Genomic DNA, 9,968 nt, shown 5'->3' with positions numbered 1-9,968 from the left:
TCATGGTTTGATTTGCAACAAAACCTTCAGGCATGCCAGATAGCTTGCATGTGTGCATATTGAAGTGGTTTGACTTGTTTTCAAGCTACATTGTTTGTTGTGGTGCTGTGTTCTGAGCTTTGGTTATATCATTGTTTGTTTGTGAGGTCTTTAGCGGTGGGCTTGGTTCATTGGTTGGTGGGGATTTGGTTTGAGTGAAGTCAGGAGGACAGTGGTGTGTGTGAGTAATCCTGTGTTTCTCCTCAGGGCCATGGTGACTGGATCACGACTGGACTGCCCTCCTCTCATTCATTCACAGGAGGGGAAAGCAGCAGAGAAGCAATGAATATATACATTTATTAAATATAAATCTATTGGTCTGACTATTCTGCAATAACAGAGATAAAGAAGAAATGACGAAGATGGAGAAACAACAAAGGGAAAAGGACATGAAGAATGTATGAAATATTGAGAGGATATATACTGTACGTACATGGATAGAAGGGTAGGATGAGGCAGGACGACTGTTTTATCTCTCTCTTTGTTCTGTCTCAATATGTGACTGTGCGATGTGGAGTTGTGCGCTGAGGAGGAGGAGACTGATATCCAATGTCACCCATTGAACTCTCTATCTGTTAGCTTCTATGGTGCTGTCAGGGGTTCTCCTAAGTTGGTTAGAGTGCTGCAGTAAAACCATGTCCCCATTCAGGCCGCCATCTTGGCTCCAGCCACATCAGAGGGGCAGCAAGCCGCTCCTCTACTCATGGTTTATCCATTGGCACCTTGAAAGCTGAGAGGCACTAGGCTCTAGTGTAATCTCTTTTGAATGGAATCTATTGTGGAGATCAAAGGCCGGGCCACAGCAGCAAGGATACGATGGGATGGGGGTCCACAGCAGCGGGGATATGATGGGATGGGGGGCTACAGCAGTGAGGATACGATGGGATGGGGGGCCACAGCAGCGAGGATACGATGGGATGGGGGGGCCACAGCAGCGGGGATACGATGGGATGGGGGGCCACACAGGCATTGTGTTAAATGGCTGTGATGTCATTTGTAGGTATCCACTAAAGCCAGTTAAATTAGAGTGGGGAGACATGTTGTTGAGGCCAGGTTACATACTGCAGGTCTAGTACAAAGCCCAGGGTAATGGCTTTCTAGATGTGGTGGACTTTACGGCTCTCATCATCAGCTCAGGTTCATTGGGTGCCCCTGAAAGACGAGGGGAAAGATGGAGGTGTGACGAAGGCGAGATAAAACAGTCAAAGTGACCAGAAGAAAAGAGGATGGAGACGATTCATTTACTGCACGCAAGCCATAACAGAAACCAAGAGAGGAAGGATGATAAGCAGATCCAGGAAGAGAGAAGAAGAGACCGTTGGAAGTCAAGAAAAACCTTTAGCTTCTGTGTTACGATGCATGTCAAACAACCAAGATGACAACGAAGTCAACTTTGGGGGGTGAAGATGATACACATATATCTGTAGAAATCATCTAACCTATGAGGATGAAAGCCTGGGGAACAATTTGTAAAATGTGTGTATTTTTAATTTAATTTTTTATGTTTTTATGATAACTATATTTATTTTCGTTATGTATGTATGTATTGAATAATTGTATGTACATGTTCATTTAATACTTAATTCTTACTAATTTAATTTGACCTAATTTGAAAAGTAAATATGAAACATTAAAAATGGTAATTAAAATATGCTACTGTATGTGTACATTTTGAAAACAAATTGTGTTATGATTGGAAAAAAAATATGAATGATGAAGATAATACAAATTGAAAATAACACCTGCAAAAAAAACAGTAATGAAGATGATGGTGATAAAAAGACAAAATAAAGTGGACTCGTGGTACTACACATCCCAATGTGTGTGTTCTCACTTTGTGTACCTGGGGTTGGCACGTGTGTAGACAACAGGAGAGTGTGTAAGGGGAGGAGAGGCAGTGGTTTGTGTATTTGTGAGAAGCATGTTCAGCATGTATATACTGTATGTGTATATGACAGAAAGAGACAACACATACCGATAGATCACACCATTGACACTTGCCGGAAGACCATTATGCATAAAAATCATGATAAAATAAGTTGTAATAGTTTATCTTTTACTTATGGAATAAGAAACAGGCCTTTACAATATACATGTATTACAAAAAGCCAGATGTATAAATATGTTGTACTGCATATACTATAGAGTGCAGAGTTCAAACTGAGGCAAATGGAATTCTTCAATCATCTAATGATATAACTACAGGGAGAGATAGAGATAAAATGCTTCTGTGGTTGTCACACTGCTGCATGGTTTCTATTGGTCACTCAAATGTTCTGATCACATATGATTGGCTACACTGTAAATGGATTGTTGCTCTCATGACAACAGTATGGGCATCATGATGACACCCAGCATTATGCTCACAGTATACATGGCCCAATTCTCCTCTCTATCTTACTATTAAAGCACTCAGTGATAATGTTCTCTGTGAGACTTCACAAAGGAGGACTGGGGATGGTCAGTGCTCAGTATGGAGTGTTGAGCAGTATCAGGCTTAATCACTAGGTGCTGCCAGTCCCTTCCTCTCCCATTCAGAGCAGAGGCTGGAATCATGTAACAACAACAAACCTATCATTCCACATACCTTTCTCTATAAATATACATACTTTCATACATAAAAGCATACTGTTCACATATTGTACACATATATAAAGAAATATATTAATTTAAAACTCATGCTTACATACAGTATTACTGAGCAATACCATGTATGATATGAAAACAATTATGAAACAAACAGTACTTTTCTAAAATCACTATTTTGATATGATAGTTTTCCCTAAGTTGTAGTGTTGAGGTTTTATTGTTTTAGTGTAGTCACTCTCACTGAGCCCGTGATGGGTGGAGGGGTTGTCTCGCCTACACTCTTTTAAAAAAGTGCTATCTAGAACCTAAGGGTTCTTTGGCTGTCCCCATAGGAGAACCCTTTGAAGAACCCATTTTGGTTCCAGGTAGAACCCTTTTGAGTTCCATGTAGAACCCTTTCCACAGAGGGTTCTACATAGAACCTCAAAAAGGGTTCTACCTAGAACCAAAAACAGCCAAAGAACCCTTTTGGAACCCTTTTTTGTAAGAGTGCAGCTATCATAAGAAGAATGCACTAATGTAAGTCGCTCTGGATAAGAGGCACCCTGGCCTATAAAGTAACACCTACTGTCTCGTTGACATTACATCCAATGTCCCAAACATGATCTGTGTTAACATTTCTTCCACATTATCCTCTCCACCTTTCCTCCATCTCCTGCCCTCACTCCCTTCCTCTGTTTTTCCTGGTTACTCTGGACAGTAGGACACACACGCAGGACGAGTTGATGCGGACCCACCTCCAGCCCTGCAGACCGATGTTGTCAACAGTGAGGGCTCGGACATATGTGTCCTTGGCCTTACACTGACTCACCCACTGCCTGATGTCCACGCCCCGGCAGCTGGCCCCGGACACACCTACGGCCCCTGTCACTGTGCCCGCTGCCGAGGCCCCTGCCCCCCCTGCCCCCCCTGCCTCCCGCTGCGGCCCACCACCCCTCTGCTGCCCCTCCTGGCGGCAGCGAGTCTCATAGAAGTACTGCTTAAGCGCCCCCTTGACTGTCTTGATCTCTGGCACGATGTTGACTGTCTTACCCTTATCGTCGATGACCGTCGTCTTGTCCGTTACCCACACGCTCTCCGGCTCGCACACCGGCATCTCACCCCGCCTGGTGTGGGACAAGTGCGAGCGCTTGTGCCTGGGAGCGGGGCGAGGGGGCTCCCTGGCCCCCCTGAGAGTGTCCACCCAGCTCAGCGGCACACTCCTGTCCGTCTCTCTGTCCCCATGACCCTCCATGTGTCCGTCTGCGTCCGACACTTCCTCCTCCTCCTCCTGCTTGTCCTCTCCTTCTATGGGCAACATGCCTGACTCCAGCATGAGGAGGAGGGGCGGGTGCTCTGGAGGAGAGGCAGAGAAAAGGACCCGCGGGTGTGCATCTAAAAACAGCAGCTCTTGCCTCTCCTTTACACCTCCCAGCCCCTGACCCAGCCCTAACCCTAGTCCTACTTCCATTCCTTCCTCTGACAGATCCGGACCTTTCCCAGCCCCTACCCCAGGCCCACCCTTCCTCCCGTCCTCTCCCCTGTTATCACTGCTCTCTGTCCTAGCCTCTGCTCTCTGCGGGGTCCTCTGACTGAAGGGATCTGGCCCAGTTTTACTTTGGTGTCCAGCATTAGTGGAAGGTTTGTAAGTTTCCACCACATACATGTTGGGAGGTCTGAGGTCCTGTTCATCGGTCCTGGGGTCTAGAGAGTGATGATGGTTTTCCTTCTGAGCCATGTCTCTAAAGCTGCTGTCATCACCAGCTCTGCTGCTGTCTGTTTTATAGTCCCCTAGTACATAGTTCTCCTGGGAGGGGTAGTCCTGATGACTGCTGCTATTGGTGCTCCTGAGTTTTCCTCCATCAGTGTTAGAATATTTATTTAAACCAACGCTGTTCGTGTTTTCTGTATGAAAATTGCTTTTTGGCAGATAACTTTGTTGTTTTCGCTTCCCTTTCAAAGTTTGCACCTCCTCTTTAATTATGGAGGGGTTATTGTAGTCTTTCTTGACACCCGTCACGCTGAGGTGTTTAGTACTGTCTGCTCTTCCAGAATCAGCAGTCACATTGTAGTCCTTGAGTGAGGCATTGCTGTGGGAGTTGTAGTCCACAGAGGCCTGAGGAGCTGGAAGTGTGGAGTAAGATCCGGGGGAGCGACTGGAAGAGTCATCGATGTCCTCTGTGTGGTTGTCCAGGCTACTGCCAGGCTCCGTCATCGCAGCAACAGTACTGGTCACAGGGCTGTGAGGGAAGGGCAGGGCCGAGGCGATCACCATGGCAACCAGGGGAAGCCAGTGCATCACTCCCAACACGTATCAACTGAGGATGGAGAGACGGGTATGGGGAGAGAGAGAGAGAGGAGAGAGAAAGAGAAATGGGGTTAAAACAGTGTTCAATACAGTAAATGTGGAACTCTCATGAAAAGGTAAAACAAGCCTTTTTACTGGTGCTAACCTGTAGCTTAACTGTTAACTCTAGAAGTGTAGAGGTAGCTTTATAATCTTAGCAGAACTCATGGAAAATGGGGAAAATTGCAGAAAGCTCAGTTTATCCATGTGAGGAGACTGTGGAACAATGGACATGCAGCAGAACAGATCCCCTGCCTGCCCGGTTGGCTGCCCGGTTGTTGGCCTTCAAATGGAGCCTCTATAATCCTGCTATGTGTGTAGAATGTGGGTCATACATCTCACAGCCAAAGGAAATGAATTACAACTCAAGCAGTCATAATGAGGCCTTAGGGTTTCGAAATGCTTTTTTCAATTTTTAAGGGCGTAAAACATCAAATGTTTGTAGTTGCAGTTGGTCCTCTGTGCACAATCTATGGTTGTGTGAGAAGTAGTCCCTTTGGCCAATTCTATAAACAGATTTGGTTTGGTGCATATAAGTTTGCAAAAACATACATGTGCATACGAGTAAATACGTAAGCTTTGATCCAATAAATGTTTTGCCTTGTGGCAGAAAATAAGGAATTTCACAGTAATAACTGAACTAATCACTTAATTGTTGTTGTGACAGATGCTGAACTTAAACATTTTTTAAACATTAAAAAAGTGAAACCAGAAATACTTGAAGAACAGTTTTTCTTCTCAAAAGCTCCAGAAAATCCTAGCACTTGGCCAATTCTCTGAAAGTTTACATCACACCCTCCTTTGAACACAATGATGATTGATGAGTGATACCAGAGAAACCTTTAACCGCTTCCCTAGTACTTCCAGAGAAGCTAAACACCTTCTTCGCCCACTTTGAGGATAACACAGTGCCACCGACGTGGCCTGCTACCAAGGACTGTGGGCTCTCCTTCTCCGTGCCCAATTTGAGTAAGACTTTTAAGCGTGTTAACCCTTGCAAGGCTGCCTGCCCAGACCGCATCCCAAGCCGCGTCCTCAGAGCATGTGCAGACCAGCTGGCTGGAGTGTTTACGGACATATTCAAACTCTCCCTATCCCATTCTGCTGTCCCCACTTCCTTCAAGACCATTGTTCCTGTACCCAAGAAAGCAAAGGTAACTGAACTAAATGACTATCGCCCCGTAGCACTCACTTCTGTCATCATGAAGTGCTTTGAGAGACTAGTCAAGGATCATATCACTTCTACCTTACCTGACACCCTAGACCCACTTAAATTTGCTTACCGCCCCAATAGATCCACAGATGATGCAATCGCCATCGCACTGCCCTATCCCATCTGGACAAGAGGAATACCTATGTAAGAATGCTGTTCATTGACTATAGCTCAGCATTCAACACCATAGTACCCTCCAAGCTCATCATTAAGCTTAGGGCCCCCAGGTTTGAAGGTAGGAAACAACACCTCCACTTCGCTGATCCTCAACACAGGGGCCCCACAAGGGTGTGTGCTCAGCCCCCTCCTATACTCCATGTTCACACATGACTGCGTGGCCACGCACGCCTCCAACTCAATCATCAAGTTTGCAGACGACACAACAGTAGTAGGACTGATAACCAACAATGACGAGACAACCTACAGGGAGGAGGTGAGGGCCCTGGGAGTGTGGTGCCAGGAAAATAACCTCTCACGTAACGTCAACAAAACAAAGCTGATTGTGGACTTTAGGAAACAGCAGCGGGAGCACCACCCTATCCACATTGACGGGACCGCAGTGGAGAAGGTGGAAAGCTTCAAGTTCCTCGGCGTACACGTCACTGACAAACTGAAATGGTCCACCCACACAGACATTGTAGTGAAGAAGGCGCAACAGCGCCTCTTCAACCTCAGGAGGCTAAAGAAATTTGGCTTGATACCTAAAACCCTCACAAACTTTTACAGATGCATCCTGTCGGGCTGTATCACCACCTGGTACGGCAACTGCACCGCACGCAACCGCAGGGCTCTTCAGAGGGTGGTGCGGTCTGCCCAACGCATCACCAGGAGCAAACTATCATCCAGAAGGCGAGCTCAGTACAGGTGCATCAAAGCTGGGACCGAGAGACTGAAAAACAGCTTCTATCTCAAGGCCATCAGACTGTTAAATACTGTAGCCATCAGTAGCACCTTAGAGGCTGCTGCCCTATATACATAGACTTGAAATCCCTGGCCACTTTAATAAGGGAACACTGGTCACTTTAATAATGTTTACGTATTGCATTACTCATCTCATATGTATATACTGTATTATATTCTATTATGCTGTATCTTAGTCTATGCTGCTCCGACATTGCTTGTCCAAATATTTATATATTCTTAATTCCATTCCTTTACTTTGGATTTGTGTGTATTGTTTTGTATTGTTGTGAAATTGTTAGATATTACTTGTAAGATATTACTGCACTGTTGGCACTAGATACACAAGCATTTCGCTACACCCGCAATAACATCTGCTAAACACGTGTATGTGACCAATAAAATGTGATTTTAACCAATTCCCTGATCCTCTGTACTCTCACTCACACCTGCCACCAGAGGGCAAAGCAGACCATCATATTCAACTTGATACGTTTTCAAGATAATATGGTACTACAATAATAATCTATTGACTGAGCTTCAATGTCATATTAGTATGTCAACTATGGCATTGGATTGGCAGTTTCATGTAAAAGTGTAACATTAAGGATTTTTTTAAAGGACATTCTACTCCAAAATGTAATTATGTTCTCTTCTTTTAGAACTCTTCTGAAAATCGAGGACAGTTTCCTTTTATCTCATGACATCAATGACATCACCAGCCAATTATATATGAACCCTAAAAATAATTTAGCTAGTGTAAAGTTACTGTATCATAATTATTACATACATCTACATATGTAGGATCTTAATTTGAGCCAGTTTGCTACAGCAGGAAAAGAATCCTGCAGCAACAGGAAATGTAAATTATTAAGTTGATTATAATTGTCCTGCAGCAACAGGAATTTTAAATTATTATGTGGATTATAATTAATGGACATTTTTGTAGGGGTTGATGATTTTATCCTGCAAGTTACCCTGCAACAGGGTAATCAAATTAAGATCCTACATCTGTATTAATAGGGTTGGCTCATAGAGATAGTTAGAGGACTCAACATTGTATCTGTCCCATTATGGCGTCTGTGAGAGCATGGACAGCGCCATTGAGGCTATCTCCATTTTGAAATAATTAATTTTCTTCTTCTACTACTTCTGAGTTGGTAAACAAACTGAAAAAGTGCATACTGACACCTGGGGGGGGGGGATTGGAGGGACGCCATGTGCGACTGACGTGTTTTCCGTTTGCTCCCGTGGTATTTTTAAAGTTTATGTGAATTTTGCAGCAGAACCGTATTTATTTTCATATATTATTTTGGTGATCCCTTCCCGTAAAAACCAAGACTACTTTACTTCCAAATATCAGCATGTCGACGAAACATAAGGCCAAAAGCATGACTTTGAGAAAACCCGGCCTACAAGACACACTCTCATCACCGCCCTCCCCTGAGCCTGACGGCCCGGGGACTGATACTTTACCCGGGGGGGCGGCTTGGCCTGGCGGCGCTGAAGTGAACATTCTCGAGGCCATCAAACTACTACGCTCTGAGATAGTTGAAATGAAAACGGAGGTGGTTGCTACGATTGAGGCCCGAATAAAGGAGGTTTCTGATACTTTAAAAGCAGATCTAACCATCCTGCGGAACGAGACGGTGCCGGCAATCGCATCACTCAAAACAACAATGGAGTCGCACACTACAACGATTGCAGCACTGGAGACCTTCGCTACAAATGTCTCCGACTTAACTACATCCCTGGAGGCTGACGTGAAACGCCTAGCTGCGGTTTTGAAAAAGGTGAAGGAGAGCTGTGTAAGTTTGGAGGGATTCTCTCGCCGCAATAACCTGAGACTTGTATCAGTCCCAGAGTCAGCGGAAATGCCTCGCGCCACGGATTTCGTTTCTGGGCTGCTGAAGGATGTTCTTGCCTTAGATGAAAAGCCCCTGATTGATCGTGCCCACCGGTCGCTGCGCCCAAAGCCCCGGGATGGGGAGAGGCCCCGTGACATAATTATTCGAGTGCACTTTTTCCATGAGAAGATGGAGATTCTCCGACGAGCCCGCAATACCACTCTGAGCTTTCAAGGACAGAGCTTCTCCATCTACCAGGACTACTCCCCCACTGTTTCCAGGCAGCGCGCAGCTTTCGGACAGGCCAAACGACTACTTCGGGACCATCCAGGTGTGAAGTACGGACTGCGATTCCCGGCCCGTTTATGGCTATCTCATGATGGTAAAGACTACACATTTGAATCTCCGGATGAGGCTCTCTCTCACATTCAACGTCACATCAAGAAGTCTTGAACTTGCTCATAGTTCAGCAACTGTTGCTTGCGAACTGTGGATAGTAAGTAACCCACCTGTGGTACAATTATGTTTAGCTACAACATGCTAATTTTGTATAGTTGGGGAGTTGGCGTACCCATTCAGGCTTATTTGATGTGATCTAATGTTTTGATCATCTAGTGTGCTTGCCTTACAAGCATTCAGTCATTTTAATTTCATTGTATTGCGGTTTTACTATACTCCTGTGTTTTCTAGGCTGTCTTGCTCACCTATTCAGTTTGTTTACATAGTGTCTCAGTGACTCAAAATATTCTTGGTTATTTGCTTACTGCATCCGTTTGCATTGACCCAGTAAACAGTAAATGCTTCCCGAGGCGACACGTTTTTTGGGGTCTTCACTTAAATTTTAAAAGTTCTGAGCGTCATTTATGCCCAGCAAGCGTTCAACGTTGCGCACACGTAGTTTTTTGGTCTTGGTTGTAAGCTGTCTCAGCATTCAACTAGACAACTATTATAATAATAATTATTATTATTATTTTTGATTGTCTTACTACGATTTCCTTACTTCAAATTAGGTTTTCGGCTGAGAGCCTTTATACATTCTATTTATTTTCTTTAT

The 9,968-nt window shown here is 44.7% G+C and overlaps 1 pseudogene; it reads left to right on the top strand.

Moving 5' to 3' along the window:
* Positions 1 to 4,880: 4,880 nt before the first annotated feature.
* Positions 4,881 to 9,968, top strand: part of LOC120044063 — a 53,186-nt pseudogene continuing 48,098 nt past the window's right edge.

The sequence above is a fragment of the Salvelinus namaycush genome, chromosome 3 (genome assembly GCF_016432855.1).
Source record: "Salvelinus namaycush isolate Seneca chromosome 3, SaNama_1.0, whole genome shotgun sequence".
NCBI lineage: Eukaryota > Metazoa > Chordata > Actinopteri > Salmoniformes > Salmonidae > Salvelinus > Salvelinus namaycush.
Note: the sequence above shows the minus strand (reverse complement) of the source record. Positions and strands in the feature narration are given on the sequence as shown.